Source organism: Callithrix jacchus, chromosome 2 (assembly GCF_049354715.1).
Source record: "Callithrix jacchus isolate 240 chromosome 2, calJac240_pri, whole genome shotgun sequence".
NCBI lineage: Eukaryota > Metazoa > Chordata > Mammalia > Primates > Cebidae > Callithrix > Callithrix jacchus.
This window is the reverse complement of record NC_133503.1, coordinates 45,461,388-45,479,454: the sequence shown is the minus strand read 5'-3', so window position 1 is coordinate 45,479,454 and position 18,067 is coordinate 45,461,388. Positions and strand designations below refer to the sequence as shown.

Sequence of the window (18,067 nt, the reverse complement as noted above, 5' to 3'; positions counted from 1 at the left end):
ACTCTTTTGGGCTTAGGTTGTTGGCAAATTGCCTTCCAGAAAAAAGTAGCAGTTTTCATTTTCTCTCACTGTCAACCAGAGCATCAGTACTTTTTAGAATTTCTGATTATTTGGGGTGGGGGATAATATTATCACCATGCATTTTCTCTTTAAAAACACATCTTACAATAGATGATGAATTTATACTGTGTTGTAATTTAATGAACAGGATTTTTTCTTTTTTAATAGCACTTCAGGTATTAATAACAGCATACCCTATAATCAATAGTATGTTAAATTCTGTGAAATACGGTACCTCAACCTAAGCAATTTTACATTTTGGCCCAGTAAAAGTTTTCCTTTCCACCCACAAGCTTCTGGGACCAGTTGCCCTTGCTAACTGCTTACAGACTGCTCAAAGTATGTAAATTCAATTCAACTTTTATTCAAGTCTCTGCATATGGCTCAGGGAATACAAAGACGAACATGACAGTGCTGAGAAAAACTTAATTAGGAAGGTCACTGCATAAAAACCATATAAAAAATTTTCCTCAAAACCTTTGTGGAACAAGGCAGGATATAAATAAATAAAAACATTATACGTGCAGAAGCCAAACAGACATAAATTTCAGATCATCTGTCCCACACTCTCCCTCTGTTGTCGCAGATAACCAGGAGCTGTACCAAGCGACCTGCAGCTCCTTGAAGACATCCTGTTCTCTAAGCTTCCATGAAGGTGTGACTGTGGCTCACTCTTGCTCAAAGGATGTCTCCATTCCTCAAGCTTTCACATGCCAACCCCTGCTCAGCCTTCAAATCTTAGAGCATAGGCCACCTCCCTTGGCAAGCTGCTCTGACTCCATCTTTCTCCTTCTCTGCCTTCTGTCAAAAGCACCTCCATTCTGTGGTCCCACATTTCTTCCACAGTACTTAGTACTTAAGTAACCCCTTAATACCATATATCAGAGCAACCCACTGACAGACTGTAAGGAGTGAGGAGGTGGCATGACATAAAGTACAAAAGCAAGACTGCTCCAGCCCCATCCCAGCTCTGCTACTCACTACCTATCTTTGGGGAAGTTACTAGTAACCACTTTTTTTTGAGACGGAGTCTCACTCTATTACCCAGGCTGGAGTGCAATGGCGTGATATTGGCTCCCTCCAACCTCTGCCTCCCAGGTTCAAGTGATTCTCCTGCCTCAGCCTCCCTAGTAGCTGGGATTACGGGTGCACACCACCATGCCCAGCTAATTTTGTATTTTTAGGAGAGATGGGGTTTCACCATGTTAGCCAGGCTGCTCTTGAACTCCCAGCCTCAGGTGATGTGCCTGAGTTGGCCTCTCAAAGTGCTGGGATTACAGATTTGAGCCACCATGCCCAGCCTAGCAACCACTTTTAAATATCAATTATTTTTATCCACAAATTGAAGTTTATACTACCTAATTCAAAGGGTGGTTTGGGGGACTCTAATCAAGCATATGAAGCATTTAGTACAGGGACTGTCCATTAGACAGCATTGAAAAAAAAAAAACAAACACTGGCTCACTGGTTTGTCTCCCACAACAGACCAAGGACCTCAGGGAGGGCATAGAGTGTGTACTTTATCTCTGTGATCCCCAGTTACCTGGCAAGGGGGAAAGTCTCAGTACAGGTGTGTTAGAGTGTTCATATAGTAAAACCAAGCCCACAGCCTTAGGGGCTAAAAGAAATGAGATGACAGTCTTCTCATTTGGCTCAGGGAGAGCTTTAGTGCTTTGGGCATGTCCTCCTACTACCTCTCTATACAGAGAGGTTGTTTGTTTGAGCCTAGTGATGTGAAAAGCAATCAGAAGGCCTGTAAAAATCTCAATAGACGTTTTTTCTTTCTTTTTTTTTTTTTGAGAAACCATCCTTCATAACTGTCTAGGGTTTTTTTTTTTTTCTTTTTCTGCTTACAAGGAGTCTTAAGGCTGATAACAAAAAGATAACAATATAGGTATTAGCAACCTCTGCATTTGTTCATTTCATTTACCTCTTATGCCCACTCAGAGGGGAAATGGATGATAATTTAGGCATCTTCTTAGGCAGCATGAGTGACCAGGACAAAGTATAATAATGGATGGGCACAATGCCTAGAATGATTATATCAAATGACTCCACTGCATACAGAAGGAAATCTTTGCTTTCTTGAAACAAAGCATAGGGTTAAACTCTCAAAAGAATAAGATACTGAGACACATCAGAAAGGTACCCCACCCCAAAATGTCAACATATGTAGCTCTGCTGATGCCTAAACTGATGGCAATAGAGCTTGCTTTCCTTTGTTCCTTGCTGGAATGCCACTGTATTTGACTATAGTAACAGCAACAGCTGTAGTTCCTGTTTATTGAATACCTCCTATCTATCAGGTACAGATATGCTCCATCATTTACTTTTCCAAGCAATCCTATCAAACAGGTATATTTCCCATTATATAGGTAAGGAAAATGAGGCTTAGAAGTGTCATGACTTGCCTAAGTTGCTGGGAAAGATCAGAACTGGGAATCAAACCAGGCTCTATCTGATTCCAAGCCTATACAGATCTCAGAAGTCAGGTCTCAAATCTTCTCAGCTTTAAGACTTGCTCTCTCCTCTAGCCATGTGTTCTACCACCGTTTCCCAAACTTTACACTGAAGACATACCAAACTTCTTTTAGTTTCTCCAACATACTATGAGAACCTTTTTTTCTCTCTCTTTTTTCTTGCCCTCTTTACTTTGAATCCTCCTTTACCTGGTTCACGCTTTCAGACCTCAGCTAAAATGCCACTTTAGGGAATGTATTTCCTGTCAGCCTATCATCATTTCCACATATTGCTGGGTAGTCTTACTAAGTGCTCCCAGAGCTACTTGGCCTTCCCCCATGTTGGCATGAATTATATGGCATATTACGTCTTAGATCATTATCTGTGTCCTTCATTAGACAGTGCCATAGTCCATTCAGAAGGCTATAACAAAATACCGTAAGCTGAGTAGCTTATAAACAACATAAATTTATTTCCCCTAGTTCTGGAGGCTGGAAGGTCCAAGGTTAAGGTGCTGGTGAATTTGGTGCCTGGTGAGAGCCTGTGTTCTGGCTCATAGACAGTGCCTTCTAGCTGTACCTCACATGATGGAAGGGATGAGGGTCTATCTGGAATCTATATTGTAATGGCACTAATTCCATTGGTGAGGGCTCTGCCCTCATGATCTAGTCACCTCCCAAAGGCCCACCTCCTGATTCCATCACCTTGGGGGTTAGGATTTCATCACATGAATTTTGAGAGGCACAGATATACTTTAAGTACTTTGAGGACTGATCTAAGTCTGTCTGATTTACTGTTGTATCTTCAATGCCTAGGAACTAATATAAGTTCAATACCCAATAGTAGGGAGAATAAATAAATGCGTAAATGAATCAATGGTAACTGGTGGAGTAAGAATGCTTTGCAGTAGAAGAGTGATAATTTCCCATCTATTTTTTCATACCAGAGGCAAATGTATCATATCCATATTAGATTCAGATTACCCCTACTTATTTACAGACATTATCAATGGTAATCTGGAAGAATGTGCTTTATATTGTTAGAATAATAGTCCTGGTTCACCTCAGCAATGCCTTTCAATTAAAAAAAAAAACTGTTTGTTCTCTGATTTCTCTTTCAACTTTGAGCAAATTGGATACAACTTTCAAATACTTAGTTTCAAATTTTAAGCTACAGCTACACATAGAAAAGTTACAGGTATATTTGTTGAGGCCAAAGCCTCCCCAGACACCCAACATATGTTTTTTTTTTTTTTTTTTTTTTTTTTGCTTATGAAAATGTACCTCTTCTGATTCCAGGGCACCTCAGAACTTCTGTTTGTCACAATAGGTCACATATTCTTAAATGAATCTCCTTTTGTTTCTTTCTGGATGCTTGGTAATCTCCCTGAAGCAGAAATTTCAGAATAAAGTTAGGTGGCTCCTAGTGGTATCCCAAATGTGGTTGATAATAGGTTTTATTTTTTTTTTTCTTTTCTCAACAATCAGGCACCATAGCCAAAATACTTATCTGAGAGAGAATGGGAAGAAAAACTCCCTAATAATCATTTTAAAAATCTTTTGACTTTTAAAAGAAATAATTAAGGTACAGCTTTGACCCGCTCTGTAATCAGAGGATTGAGTTCCCTGGATACAGATTTTGTGCTATTCTACTTAACCAAAGAACGACTTGGGCATTTATCCAGGGTACTCCTTAAGGATCCAATATGTTAATTGAAAAAAAATCTTAGGAAATAACTTTACAAGCAAACAATTCATCCAACTGGAAACACAGGGAATAATTTTCCAATTTCTGTTACTTGAAATCTCAGCTGCTGAAGCAAAGGATATTAAAAAAAAATCAGAATTTCTCAAAGAGCAAACAGAATTAGTTACAATTCCAAGGTAGAATACAATCAACTTTAATTAAAACAGCATACAATATAATTCCCATGTGGATATTTTAGCATACTTGGTGCTGTTACAGGTGAAGAAACACTGTTTTCTGGGCTGTCTTTCCAGATTCTCAAGGCTTCTTTGATACCTTCACATCTGGATTATCTTTGCTAGATATAGCTTTCTCCTCCTGCCCCTTGCTCAAGGAAGTCTTTTTGATCTACTGCAGCATTTGGTATCTCTCTGCATATACTAGGTGGTTAGTTTTCCTTTTCTCTCTGCTCTGCGACCTTATTTATCATGAAAGTATATACCTTTATATACATCACAAATGAGATGTATATAAAGAAGAACTTGGCTGGGAGAAGATTCAGCCACCTGGGCCACTAGACTCTTCAGTCTCTCTATGAATCTATTGTCCGAAGATCTGTGTATTAGTCTGTTCTCATGCTGCTAATAAAGACATATCCAAGACTACGTAATTTATACAGGAAAGAGGTTTAATGCACTCACAGTTCCACATGGCTGGGGAAGGAAGCCTCACAGTCATGGCAGAGGGCAAAAGAGAAGCAAAGGCACGTCTTACATGGTGACAGACAAGAAAAAGTGTCAAGCAAAGGGGGAAAATCTCCTTTTGAAATCATGAGATCTCCTGAGAACTCAATCACTATCACCAGAACAGCAGTATTGGGGTAATCATACCTATGATTCAATTATCTCCCACTGGGCCCCTCCCCTGACATGTGGGGATTATGGGAACTACCATTCAAGATGAGATTTGGTGACGACACAGCCAAACCATATCAATTTAATATCTCAGGTAATTCAGATCATCCCTTAAAACCAGGATAAAAAGCTGAGGGACAGGCTGATAACTTGATAAACCCTAGAATACAATAGGCCTTGAATTTGAGAAATCAGTTCGCTGGAAATGACTTTGACCTAATTTAAGGAAAACAAACAAACAAAAAAGAGGGATGTATTGTGAATAGTTGATGAATGGGTGGGCCAATATAAACAATTCAGTTCAAACATATTAAGGAAGGTTTAGAGTTTGAAATTCTCCTGGTGCTTCAGGAAGAATAATAGAAAACAAACCTGCAGGGAGGTCAGCAATCTTCTTACCTCCATTTCCCATTGTGTAGCAGAAGAATAATGAGCAGGTTGGATCTGTTCTCAGAAACACTAAGATGGGAAACAAAAGCATGCCCACATAAAACATTTTGATCACATTGTCACTTGCCAATGTATTGTTGCAGAAGGTTCTGGCTTGGGTTACAGAGATATCACATTCATCCTCCTTTCAACTATAGTCATTGAGAAGAGCACTAAAAAAGATTATCCTCTGCACAATAGTGGACAAAATGTTCCACTAGTTTGGCAAGGTCAAATGAACACCAATGAGAATTTACATTCACTGGACATGTGAGGAGGGCTTTATGTCTGGAAAAGGACTTAATTATAATATAGTGAGCAACTAAACTTTTGCAAGTTAAAAGTAATAATAGCATGTGGTATTTGCTGAGCATTCTCCTGGATGTTTAGCTGTAGACAAGAGACTGATTTCTGCATTCCAAAAAGAGAAAGGCAGGTAAGAATACATAAAAAAGAAATTTTAGAAACAAAATTCTAATATCAACAAAGAGAAATGAGCTTGGGCTTCAATAAGAATGAGAGCATCAGGGTTCAGGAGAAAGTACAATGTCAATTAATCCTAGTACAAACCTCTTCTTTTGCATTTTTAATTCATATTTTCTGATCCTCTGAGTTGACGATTCATGTCCACCTAACCCCACTGCCCTTCTTGTGGATGGTGGAGAGAAAAGATTACCACCTTGATCTGGGAAGCCTATTCAAAACAGGCTGGTCAATTCTCTCTCTTCAGTTCAGTTCAGTTCAGTTCAGTTTCCTCACCATACTCAAAACAGTTCAGTGTGGGGTATGGTGACTTAGAGGTGTCCTTCAGATTTCCAAGTGCAGATGGCATATAGAGAGCTGGAGTTTGGAGGAGAGATTGATCTAAAAAAATATAAACCTGAAAAGGGCCAATAAATTGATGGGATTTGAAATCATGAAAATGGATGAAATCACAAAAGGAGTAAGTTCAAAAGAAAAGCCGTCACAGGAGCTGAGCTTGAGGCACAAGTAAAAAAAGACATGTTCCTCAGGAAACCAATCCCAAGCCTTGACCAATATGTGGGAGCACAGCAGATAGTGTGATGAGTTTTACATTTCGGCCTTGGGGACTTGAAGAAGGTATGGCTATGAGATCTCATCTTCTGAACCACATAATGGTTGCCTGGAGTTCTGTCTGAGGAAGGTTCTGAGACCATGTCTAGGTTTAATGGTGAAGAAAGTCACAGTCATTTAGTGATGTGTGCGAGAGGTGTGATAAGAGTGATAGCTTGGCTTCATTCCTTCATGACATTCAGGTACACCTATCAAACGTAAATTAGGTCTTTTCACATAGTCCCATATTTCTTGGAGACTTTGCTCATTCCTTTTTACTTTTTCTTCTCTAATCTTGTCTTCTTGTTTCATTTTATTAAGTTGGTCTTTGACCTCTGATATCCTTTCTTCTGCTTGATCAATTCGAGTGTTAAAACCTTGCATACTTTGCAGAGTTCTTGTATTGTATTCTTCTGTTCCATTAATTCACTTATATTTCTCTCTAAATTGTCTATTCTTGTTAGGATTTCGTGAAGCCTTTTTTCAAGGTTCTTAGTTTCTTTACATTGGGCTAGAACATGTTCTTTTAACTCACAGAAGTTTCTTATTATCCACCTTCTGAAGCCTAATTCTGTTATTGGAATGCACTCCTTTCCATCAGGCCTTGTTCCCTTGTTGATGAGGAACTGTGATCCTCTGTAGAGGGAGAGGCATTCTGATTTTGAGTATTCTCAGCCTTTTTACGCTGGTTTCTTCCTGTCATTGTAAATTTATCCACCTGTCGTCTTTTAATTACCGACCTTCAAATTAGGTCTCTGAGTGGATGTCCAACTTTTTGATTCCCAGCGCCGAAATCTGAGCAACCCACTGCACCAGCTAAAACAGTGGCGTCAAGATTCTTGGTGCTTTTCTGCCTGGGAGTCTCTAGTCTGGCTTCCCTCCTGAATCCCTTTTTCAATCAGCTGAATGGGTGACTGCCTTTCCGGAGCTCCAAACATCGACCAAAAGGGGGCCCAGTCCCGTTTACTCTGCGCCGAGAACCGCCACGCCGGCCGCAAGAGTCGCACTGATGATCCGTGGGGCTCCTCCTCTGGGAATCTCCTGGTCCATGAGCAAGAAAAATGTATCTGAATGTGTGGCTTCCTCTTGTTCTCTACGCTTTCACTGGGAGCTACAAGCCTGAGCTGCTAGTGATCGGCCATCTTGGATCATCTCGTTTCATTTTTTTTTTATCATCTCAATACATTTTTTTTAGTATCACATTACACCTATTTGAAAGTGACCACATAAATGGAAGCAAATCACTCTTCAGCATTTGCATAGCATTTCACAAATTTAAATGAAATATTGGTTGGCTGTTTTTTGTTATTTTCTTTCCTTATTCCTTCCTGTCTCAACTGTTAAGCACAATTATCGGCATAAAAGAGGTTTTTAATATCTACTTTTAGATTGCATTTCAGCCTGGGCAATAGAGCAAGACTCCTGGTCTCTCTTCCCCTTTTCTCTTTCTTTCTTTAAAAAAAAAAAAAATACAAACATTATTCCAGGCATGGTGGCACATGCCTGTGGTCCAGCTACTTCGAAGGCTGAGGCAGGAGAATTACTTGAACCCAGGAGGTGGAGGTTGCAGTGAGCTGAGTTCACACCACTGCACACCAGCCTGGGTGACAGATCGAAACTCCATCTCAAAAAACAAAAATTGTTTTTTAAATACAATTCAAGTAATACAGACATACAGGGAGCAAGAGTGAAACCCTTCTTCACCTTTCCAAGCCCACTCCTCCCAGAGGCAGTTACCACCATTCTGGTATGGGCCCTTCCAGGCTTTTTTCTATTTAAACAAACAAACAAAAATGAGTGATAGTATGAGGCAGCATCAGATATCCACCACTTTTTTCTGCAGGAATAGCCACAAGCTTAAGGATTGATGGCAAGTGGTGTTTAGAGAGTTCATTGAATGCTTTCAACTTGCTGCAAATTAATCTGTCTGATTTCTATTAAAAATACTATATAATCTGTTGCTGAAGTTATCTTACATGTGCAAGAAAGATTTTACTGCTCTAGAGCCACTAGCATGTGTTGGATTTAAGTGTATGAAAGGGAACAATGAAGGAAGGAGAGAGAGAAAAGTCAAAACCCAAGGCAAAGAGTGGACTTTTAGCTATGGCTCTGGCTAAAAGGAAGTTGGGTAAATCCTCTTCCCAAAATGCAATTACAGAACTGGGAAAAGTTGTAAACTTCAACTATTTGTGCCCTGGAAATCAACCAAAGGCATACAACAACTTGAGAGGTGTCTGTCCTTTAAAAACCATGGGACATCACTCAGGAACAGTGGGAATCTGAGATGTTCTGACCTAGGGCTCCTCCCATCCACCTCAGCCGAGCCTATAGGTTCTGCCAAGGTACAGCAGGCCATGATGACCAGTAGCTTCTCTGTAGATGTTGAAGGAGACTCAACCAGTTTGAAGAGCTGGGCAGTGCAGACACCAAGCAAAGTTACAGTAGAAATGATAGTCTTGGACGGGAGTGAGTTGGGAAGGCCATCGGCTTCACCAGCCTGAAGTTGCAGTTGTGGTCAGAGATAGCATATGACTGGCTGAGGCTGTGCATATGGGCAGTGGAGACTGAAGAGACACAAGCCCTTTATATGTTTCTGGTTAATCCAAAGTCTGAATGCAGGTTAATCCAAAAGTGGATTAATGGTTAATCCAAAGTCTGAATCCATAGGATACTCAAATGGGTCTAGCAGATATCAGACTTGGGGGAGCTTGAAAAAATCCTGAACTTTGTATATGCTCCTCTACCTGGGAATAGGTGAAAAAGGGCAAAGGATGGAAATCTTAGTGGTTTAAGGTGTTTGAACATAAATGATGTTCAATCATGAGCTGAGCACTAAGGCTATACAGACACAGGAGCAACCTGTGCAAATTTAAAAATAAAATCAGGAATGTACATATGTTTTAAACTAGCATAGGCATTGCTAACCTAGGGGAACAGATTTCACAGATTTAGTCCAGGCAAGTTACAAACAAAATACTGGCAACAACCACCATCAAGGGAAATAAATATCAGAATTCAGAGCAGTTGCACTGTGTTATCTTAAATATCTCATTTTTAGGAAAAGAAAGTGTGGCCCATTCTCAAGAAAAGAAAACCAGTTAATAGAAACTCTGTGAGTATTGCCAAATATTTGTGGACAGAGATTTCAAAGCAGCTATTATAAATATTTCCAAAGAACTAAAGCAAACTATGTTTAAAGAATTAAGGAAAAGTGGGGTAACAAGAGAGCAACAAATAGATTCTTAATAAGGATATTGAATTTATTAAAAAATGCCAAGTGAAAATTCTGTAGCTAAAGAGTAAATAACTGTAATAAAAAAATTTCACTAGAGAGTTCAATAGCAAGTTTGAGAGAAAAGAAGGAATCAGTGAACTATAAATCAATAGAAATTACTCAATCTAGAGAATAGTGAGAAAACAGACTGCAGTAAAATAAACAGACCCTCAGAAACCTGTGGGACAAGCTTAGGCAAAGAAACAACAACATCAGGGGAATGTTGGAAGGAGAGAAGAGAAAGGAACCCTATTTGAAAAATAATGGCCAAAACTTCCAAAATTTGATTTTTTAGAAAATTAATCTATACACCCAAGAAGCTGAAAGAAACCCAAGCAGGATAAACACAAATAGATCCCCACTTTAACACAGCATTGTCAGACTGTTCAACGCCAAATCCAAAGAGAAAATCTTGAAAGCAGCAAGATGAATAGCAGTCATCACAGAAAGGTGAGCATCTATGTAATTAAGCTGGCTTCTCATCTAAAACCATGGATGCCAGAAGGCAGAAGAATGGCACATCCATAGGGCAGAAAGAAAATAATGTCAAAGAAGAATTCTGTATCTAACAAAACTATCCTTCAAAAATGAGGGCAAAATAAGGACATTTTCAGATTAATAAAGACTAAGCAAATGTATTGCTAAGCAGCCCTGTTTTACAAGATGTACTGAAGGAAGGAAGACCTTCAGGAAATAGTACTCTAAGGTAACACAAATCCACAGGAAAAAATGAAGAGCACTGCAAATGATTAATATGTGTGTTAATGTAAAACATCCCATAAAATATATTTTTCTCACTTTTTCCAGTTTCTTTAAAAGACATAGAATTGTGTAAAACAGTAATTTTAACAGTGTAGTGTTGTGTTTATAACATGTATAGATTTAATGTCTAGGACAGTAATAGCACAAAGGAGGGAGAAGGGAATGGCACTATATCAGAGCAAAGTTCATATATTTTCTGGAGTTAAATCACTGTTAACCAAAAGAAGATCATGATATATTAAAATGCATATTGTCATCCTAGAGCAACTATTAAGAAAAATGTGAAAATATAGTATATTAAGAGGATAATTTAAGTGGCACACTAAAAATATTTATTCAACACAAAGAAAGCCATCGAGGAAGAACAGATAGTCAAAAAAGACAAAAGACAGAAAATCCTAGGCAGGTGTTTGGTAGAATTGTTATTCTTTTTGCTCCTGTGTGATTTTTTAGTTAAAAGGGAGCTAAAAATCTGTAATGAGGAGGATGGTCTACGTAATTCTGGACACAAAGCAAAATGAAAATGTATGAACCCTTGTTCAAAAAGTATTTCAAATTTCAGGATGGTGAAAGCAGATCAGTAGTTAACAAGGATGCCCTTCTGAGCACAGGGTCCTGTATGAAATCTACAAGTTGTTCATCCATGAAGCTGCCCCTAATAAAAAGCAAGAGGTTACTGTATCCCATTTTCTCATTCTCTGGATAAACCCCTGTTGGTGTCTCCCTGTTGTCCTCTCCTTTCTTATCCTCATATCCAAAATCTTCAGTACTTGGGAAGGGCCCATCCTTCAGGATAACAAGTCCAACAGACCAGATCCAAGCTGTTACCTCGACTTAAGACAGCTACCGTCATACTTTGGTGCAGATTGTTTTGCATTGAAACCTGTAATTTCCTTATTTGTGCTGACTTTGTACTTTTCAGTTGAAGTTGTCCTTGTAAGCAAAGGTAACATGGAAGTCTCAGAGAAGAACATCATTATGTAAATAGCTGATAGTTTCTTTAGCTTTTAAGTTTACAGGCACAAGTGCAGTTTGTTACACAGGTAAACTTGTGTCATGGGGATTTGTTGTACAGGTTATTTCATCACCAGGTATTAAGTCTAGTACCCATTAGTTATTTTTCCCGATCCTCTCCCTCCTCCCACCGTCAGTTCTCCAAAAGGCCCCAGTATATGTTGTTTCCCTCTATGTGTACATGTGTTTTAATCATTTAGCTTTCACTTATGAGAACATGCTGTATTTGGTTTTCTGTTCAAATACAGCATGTTCTCATAAGTGGGAGCTAAATGATTAAAACTAAGGTTAGTTTGTTTGTTAAGGATAATGGCCTTCAACTCCATCTATGTCCCTGCAAAGGAACAAACTATCATTTCTTCTTATCTATGGCTGTATAGTATTACGTGGTGTATATGTACCACATTTTCTTTATCTAGTCTATCATTGATGGGCCTCTGGGTTGATTTCATGTATTTGCTATTGTGAACAGTGCTGCAATAAACATATGTGTGTGTGTGTCTTTATAATAGAATAATGTATATTCTTTTGGGCATATACCCAGTAATGGGATTGCTGGGCCAAATGGTATTTCTGTCTTTAAGTCTTCGAAGGATTGCCACGCTGTCTTCAGTAATGACTGAACTAATTTACACTCCAATCATTCATTCATTCATTTGAAAATGTTTAATATATGTGAAACCCAAGGAGGGTTTCCCACAATCCCACTAGGGATTGTGCTGGGCTAAGCTGATCTGTTTGTTAGGAATGCCAATGGTGCAATGATCTAACAGTACAGTGATCTCAACATGTTTTCATAATTAGGCTTTGTGACTACCATAGGGAGAACTGACTGGAACACAGTTCACTAGTGTCAAACAGACTGGAGAGCACTCTGGAAGGTCATGGCCATACATCATCCAATCCAGTTCTACTTAGGCTCTGACAGGTACATTTTGCCTGCTTCAAGTTTGTGATGAGCTAATAAGTGGTCCCCGCTGTGCCTTCAGACCTCTGTCATGCTTGCTTTTCTGGAAACAAAAAGAAAAGTGAATGTGAGGATGAGCATGAAACAATCAACGTTGTCACCTAGGTATACTGAGAATCTATTAGTTTCAAGTTAGAGAAAATCTGACTCAAAACCGGCTAAACAAAAAAAGAAATTTAGATTCTCATGTAGCTGAAAAACCTGAAACTGTCAAAGCTTTGGAGCAAGGCTTGACTACATGCCTCACCTGTGTCATCAAATGTAATATTCTTTCCATTTTCTTCTTGACTTTCTATGACATCTTGTTTAATCCTAAAGCTAGATTCTGTTATACTTCCAAAATTATTTCCAGTATTTTCTGGATCTTTTTTGTTCTGTATGAATGTCCAACAAGAAGAGAGAACCTCTTCCCTCATGTTCTCTGAGCCAGGAAGCATTTTTTTTTCCAGAAGCCGCAGCAAACACCTCCTTGTTTCTCGTTGGCCTGAACTGAGTCTTCTGATTTGAACTAATCACTGCAGCAAAGCCAATGGGATGTGCTGATGGGGTTAAACCACCCAGAGTTCTACTCTAGAACTGAGAGTAGGGTGTACTTCCTCCAAGCACATGGGCTATATGGTAAAGGTACTGTTACCAGAACGGTGGAAGAATGCTGTGTGCTGAGAGGGTTAAACTAGTAAAAGCCCATTACCCCACCAAGAGGAAACATTGACTATTGTGAAGTCAGTGGCCACCAGACCCTGAGCTCCCTGCCCCATGTGCTGTGGAGCCTAGAATGTTGAAGAGAGCTGGGGAGGAGGTGCTGAGAACACTAGGCTCCCTCCTACCATCTAGTTTACAGTCCAACATGTGAGTAACACCAATACAGATGAAAAGCCATCAGATGTGTCCAATAGTGAATATCATCCTGGAAGACTCTGAATTAGGAGATAGAGTCCTGGAGAGGTGTTTATTTTCTAATCTAAAAAAGGTAAGGGGAGCTTTTATTGACAGTTTCAGATACATAGTACTAACAATAATCCTTGATATCATGCATGCCTGGAAAGAAAAAACAGAAAAGCAGAAACTGCAAAGGTTTAACCTTAACTACCAAGAGGATGCAGGAACTAATTGATAGCAAGATATTCATTCATTCTACCAACATTTATCAATGTCTGCTATGTACTTAGCCTTGAACTAGGCACCATATTGGATAGGAACAGTTTAGCATAGGTACAATTTAGCATACAATTTAGCAAAGGCCTTAGAATCTTTCAGACCTAGGAATGAATCCCAGCTCTGTCACTCAGCCTCTTTGAGCCTCAGTTGCCTCATGGTAAAGTGAGGACATACCTACCTTAAGTGGCTGTGGTAAATATTAAATGACAAGAAGAATTAAAAGTCAAATAAATGAATGCACTCATCCAAGTGACTTGCATACTTATAGTCATAAGAAATGGTAGGCATCTCAATAATAATTAATAGTAACAGTAGTAGCTGTTATACCTGAATGGTCTCTGTTCTTAAGATGCCTTGCTAGGGGAGGACGTGTGGAATGTGTACAGGTAATGAGTGTCAGAAAAGAAGTAGAGATGAACTGATACAGAAGTTCACAGGAAGATGAAATTTCTTCTCCATGTTGAGAGTTGAGAAGCCTCACCAATGTACATTTTACATGCAGAAGCTAGTGGGATTATGTTTAACTTTAGGTGACATCTTTCGAGTCTTTTCTCATGTCTTTCTAAGAAATGAAATCTTACGTGTCAGTACAAAGGTTGTAAGAGAAAGATACATGAGGAATGCTGACACTTGCATAAGCACGTGCACTCTAGGGAAGGCGAGTTGCTGGATGTCTCCACTGTTCTGTCCCGCCTCACATGGGAGATGAAATTGTTGTTGCCTGTCCATGTGGCAAAAGGAGTAGCCACTTGATTCACAGTTTAGTTGGGGCTACTAGGGTGTACCCCCAAAGGCATTTGATAATCTGTTCAACTGAGCAGAGTCATTTGTCTTATTTGCTGACTACTTAGCAGATGGATTTGTGATTTTGGTAATGATTATGTGAACGTTAATAAGACATGGTATCTTTTATTAGCACTTCATGGGGTTTGTTTTTCAAAATAGCAAAATCTAGATGATTTACAAATATTAATGAGTCCCTAGTATTAGTTTTGCAAAATTAACATTTGGAGGTTATTTACTTGGGAATAGTTTTTTCCCCTCCGAAATCTTTCATTGAAGAACAAAGACCAGAGCCAACATGGTATACTCTGCACCGCAGAAAAGCTCATTTGGTCTGTTCAGGCAGAAATGGTTTAATTTTGAGATGTACTCATTTATACATTTTTTTCATTTTAATTCTCTCCAAAGAGGTTTTGGTGGTCAAAAGATAAAATACTTTCAGAAAATTAAGATAAGTTGTAGAATGATTTTCTAATAGAATTCTATGAGATTTGGACCTGTTTTACAAAGGCAGGGGGTACTGCAGATGGACGCACCCACTCCCCTACAAAATAAACATACACACAGCATAAAAGGACACAACAGTGTGCTGGAGGCTGGGAGCAGGTTGGCAGGAGCTCGATTCTGTTCTGGGGCTCTCTCCCTATAGCCAGCCTCTTCCTTCCATGTACACACATACCAGCAAGCCATCATGAAAAGCCACTTCCTAGCAAGGACTGGCAGTCATGAGGTTATGTAGCAAAGAACAGCATCTGTAGTAGGTTAACTCAGTCGGAAAGTACTTCTGAACAAAGCAATCAGATGGCACATTGTTACTGCCCTCCCTGAAGAACTCATTTAATGACTCTTAGGAACGTACAATTTCCTTTAAAGATTCAGATGCCTACTGTGCTTTAAACTGCCTGCACAGCGCCTGGTTGACAGCTTCAACAAGCATTTCTTGAGCACCCACTGTGTGCCTCACACTGTATGGAGCCTGGAAAAGGCTTTATAGTGCACAGCAAAGACAGCCTGTGCCAGGCAGGGTGTAGAGCCCATGTTGCTGGTTATTACAGGAGCAACTATAAGGCAGCTTGCTTTTGCCACTAAATTTAAACTAGCAAACAGACTCAAAGGAAGAGAGTGTTCATCTTTTTTGCCCAGCCACCTTTTCAGAAACAAAAATAATTCCTATAAACTTCACTTAAAGGCTGAATATGTGCCACACATCGTTTTCTTACTTCTCACAAAGATATCTTTGGTAATTATTTATATTTGTAAGCCCATTTTTTAGATGAGCAAATTCATGATTAGATGTTAAGTAACTTAACAAAAGTAACATATTAACTATTAAGAGGCAGAGCTTTATCAGTGGCTGCCATGATATGCAAACTGGTTTAATTTAATTTTCTAAATAAATTTTTAATTCATTGCTCAACATTTTTTCTTATTACAAGTCACAAAATTGACAACTACTGAGCTTTTCACCTGTAGAGTTGCTATTCTGGCATAGTCTACAGATTAAACATTAAACACTCAACTACACAGCAAGAATCTGGAGCTATTGTTTGGGCTGTCCATGGAGATGCCTCTGCCAACTGTGTCCAGTTGGGGCAGGTGAGTCCTTCAGGGGCACACCCTTTAAAGGGTGTATGAAGACAGTCATCTGCTGCCCCACAGAAGTGGGCACTGGTGTGGGAGAATGCGCAGAAGACAGAGCCTGTCTCAACTGAGTGGTCTGTTGCTCTGGCGTTACCTTTGTTGCCTGGGCAACCTCTCTCTCTGAATGTGAGAAACTCACTTTCGCTTTTGCACGTAGATCTGTAGGAAGGACTAACAGCTGTAGCTATAGGTTGCCTGTTATCCACTACCACCTATAGTTGAAAGCAGAAGCCAGGTTTTGGGAAGGTATGACATCATACTCAGGGTGTGGAAAGATATTAAATCACCCTAGCTTCTTTTATGTAGCTGTGAAATCAGATGTGAGAAGGATCACCACCCTGAATCCTGGAAGCTTTTTCTACTAGATTTTTCTCTAAGACAGATCTCCTATAGAAATAGTCTTTATTTTTCCCTGTGTTAGCTGGAGGGAATTTTGTGAAGACAGTACTATAGAGCGATTGTGAACATGGGTTTTGACGTCAGTCATTGAGTCAAAGCTTGGCTTCACCATATGCTTTATCTTTGGGTGTGTTATTTAGCTCTTCTTAACTTGTTTCCTAATCTAAAAAATGGGAACATTTATATATAGATTTGCATATAATTGATTTCCAATTATTTATTCAAACTCTACTCGTGTGTCAGGCATTCAGCTAGAGGCTAGTGAAACAACTATGAATTGAAAGACATAGTCAGCCTTTGTAGAGGTTAAATCTAGCAGAAAAGTTGCATATTTAAATCATCATTTCAAGTATTGAGTTACAAAATAGTTTTTCCTCTTTTTTAACCATGAGTGAACCATGGAAGCAAACAACAGGAAAACATAATTAGCTCAGGGAGTTGGAGGCAGCCTCTCTAAGAAAAAATATTTAGGTCTTAAAGGGAGATATGAAATAATCTGGTGAAGAGTGGGAGAAATGTGGTTACAAGGGAATATATTTAAGGCCTATAGGCAAGACAAAGTATAAACACAGGAAGAACCAAAAATCTAGACGAGACCAGACCATTCCAGAAAGGGGCAATGTGGTATTAGATGAGGTTGAGGGGGAGACAAAAGTTTGTAGAATCTTAGAGGGTCTCATAAACTAGGTTAAAACATTTGGAGTTTATCCTAAAGCCAACGGGATGTTTTAAAATGATTTAAATGGGGGTGTTATATAGAGAAGTTGTGAGTATTGAATGAAACAATATGCACAAATGCTTAGCCTACTATTAGTACCTGTTCATCTCTCAATAAATGCAAGTGGTCATTATCATCAGCTTCACCAACTTTAGATAAAAGGCAAAAATCCTGCCCTGTACTGTGGAAAGAAACTTGGGTAGTTTGTGGTGGAGCAAACATGTAAATCCTGAACGGCTGGGAAAACCATTCTCAACTTGCAGAAGTGCAAAGCCCAAGGCCAGTTTCCCTTCATGTATATTTTTCCTCCTCTTTCTTTGCTTCTCTGCCTTGCTACCTCCACAGTGAATTCACAGCTTGTTAAGCATTGAAGTCATAATTCTTTCTGGCAGTTCTGTCATTTTCATAATGGAATCTTTGCTGGAGCCTAAACATACAAAAAAATGTAGGTAGACAAGATTATATGTTTTCAAGGAAAGCCAGTGCCAGGGGTGAAGGGCTGAAGGGAGTCTGAGGGGGGATCTTATTGCAGAAAGTTTGAGGCAGCAGTTCTGAAAAACAAAGATAGCTTGCAAAATGGCATATATCCATCTGTATTTGAGATGACTTTGTTTTAACTGGTGGGAGATGTCAGATTGCTTGGCACTTTACTGTTAAATAAATACTTTGCATTCTTGGATAGCAAATAAAATGACAGGGCTCAGTAAAAGGTGAGAAAAGCAAATTTC

The 18,067-nt window shown here is 39.2% G+C and overlaps 1 protein-coding gene across 32 annotated transcripts in view; it reads left to right on the top strand.

Moving 5' to 3' along the window:
* Positions 1-18,067, top strand: part of PPP2R2B (protein phosphatase 2 regulatory subunit Bbeta) — a 494,567-nt gene that overhangs the window by 136,461 nt on the left and 340,039 nt on the right. For 4 of the 32 annotated variants that reach the window (XM_078362528.1, XM_035287717.3, XM_035287795.3 and 1 more), the window contains exon 1: positions 13,413-13,610. The exons of 25 other annotated variants lie outside the window; for them this stretch is intronic. The gene's annotated coding sequence lies outside the window, so the exon portion shown is untranslated. Of the gene's footprint in view, positions 1-120; positions 12,602-13,412; positions 13,611-18,067 lie in introns of those variants that run through there. 3 more of the 32 variants (XM_078362518.1, XM_078362471.1, XM_078362464.1) reach the window with 1 other exon arrangement.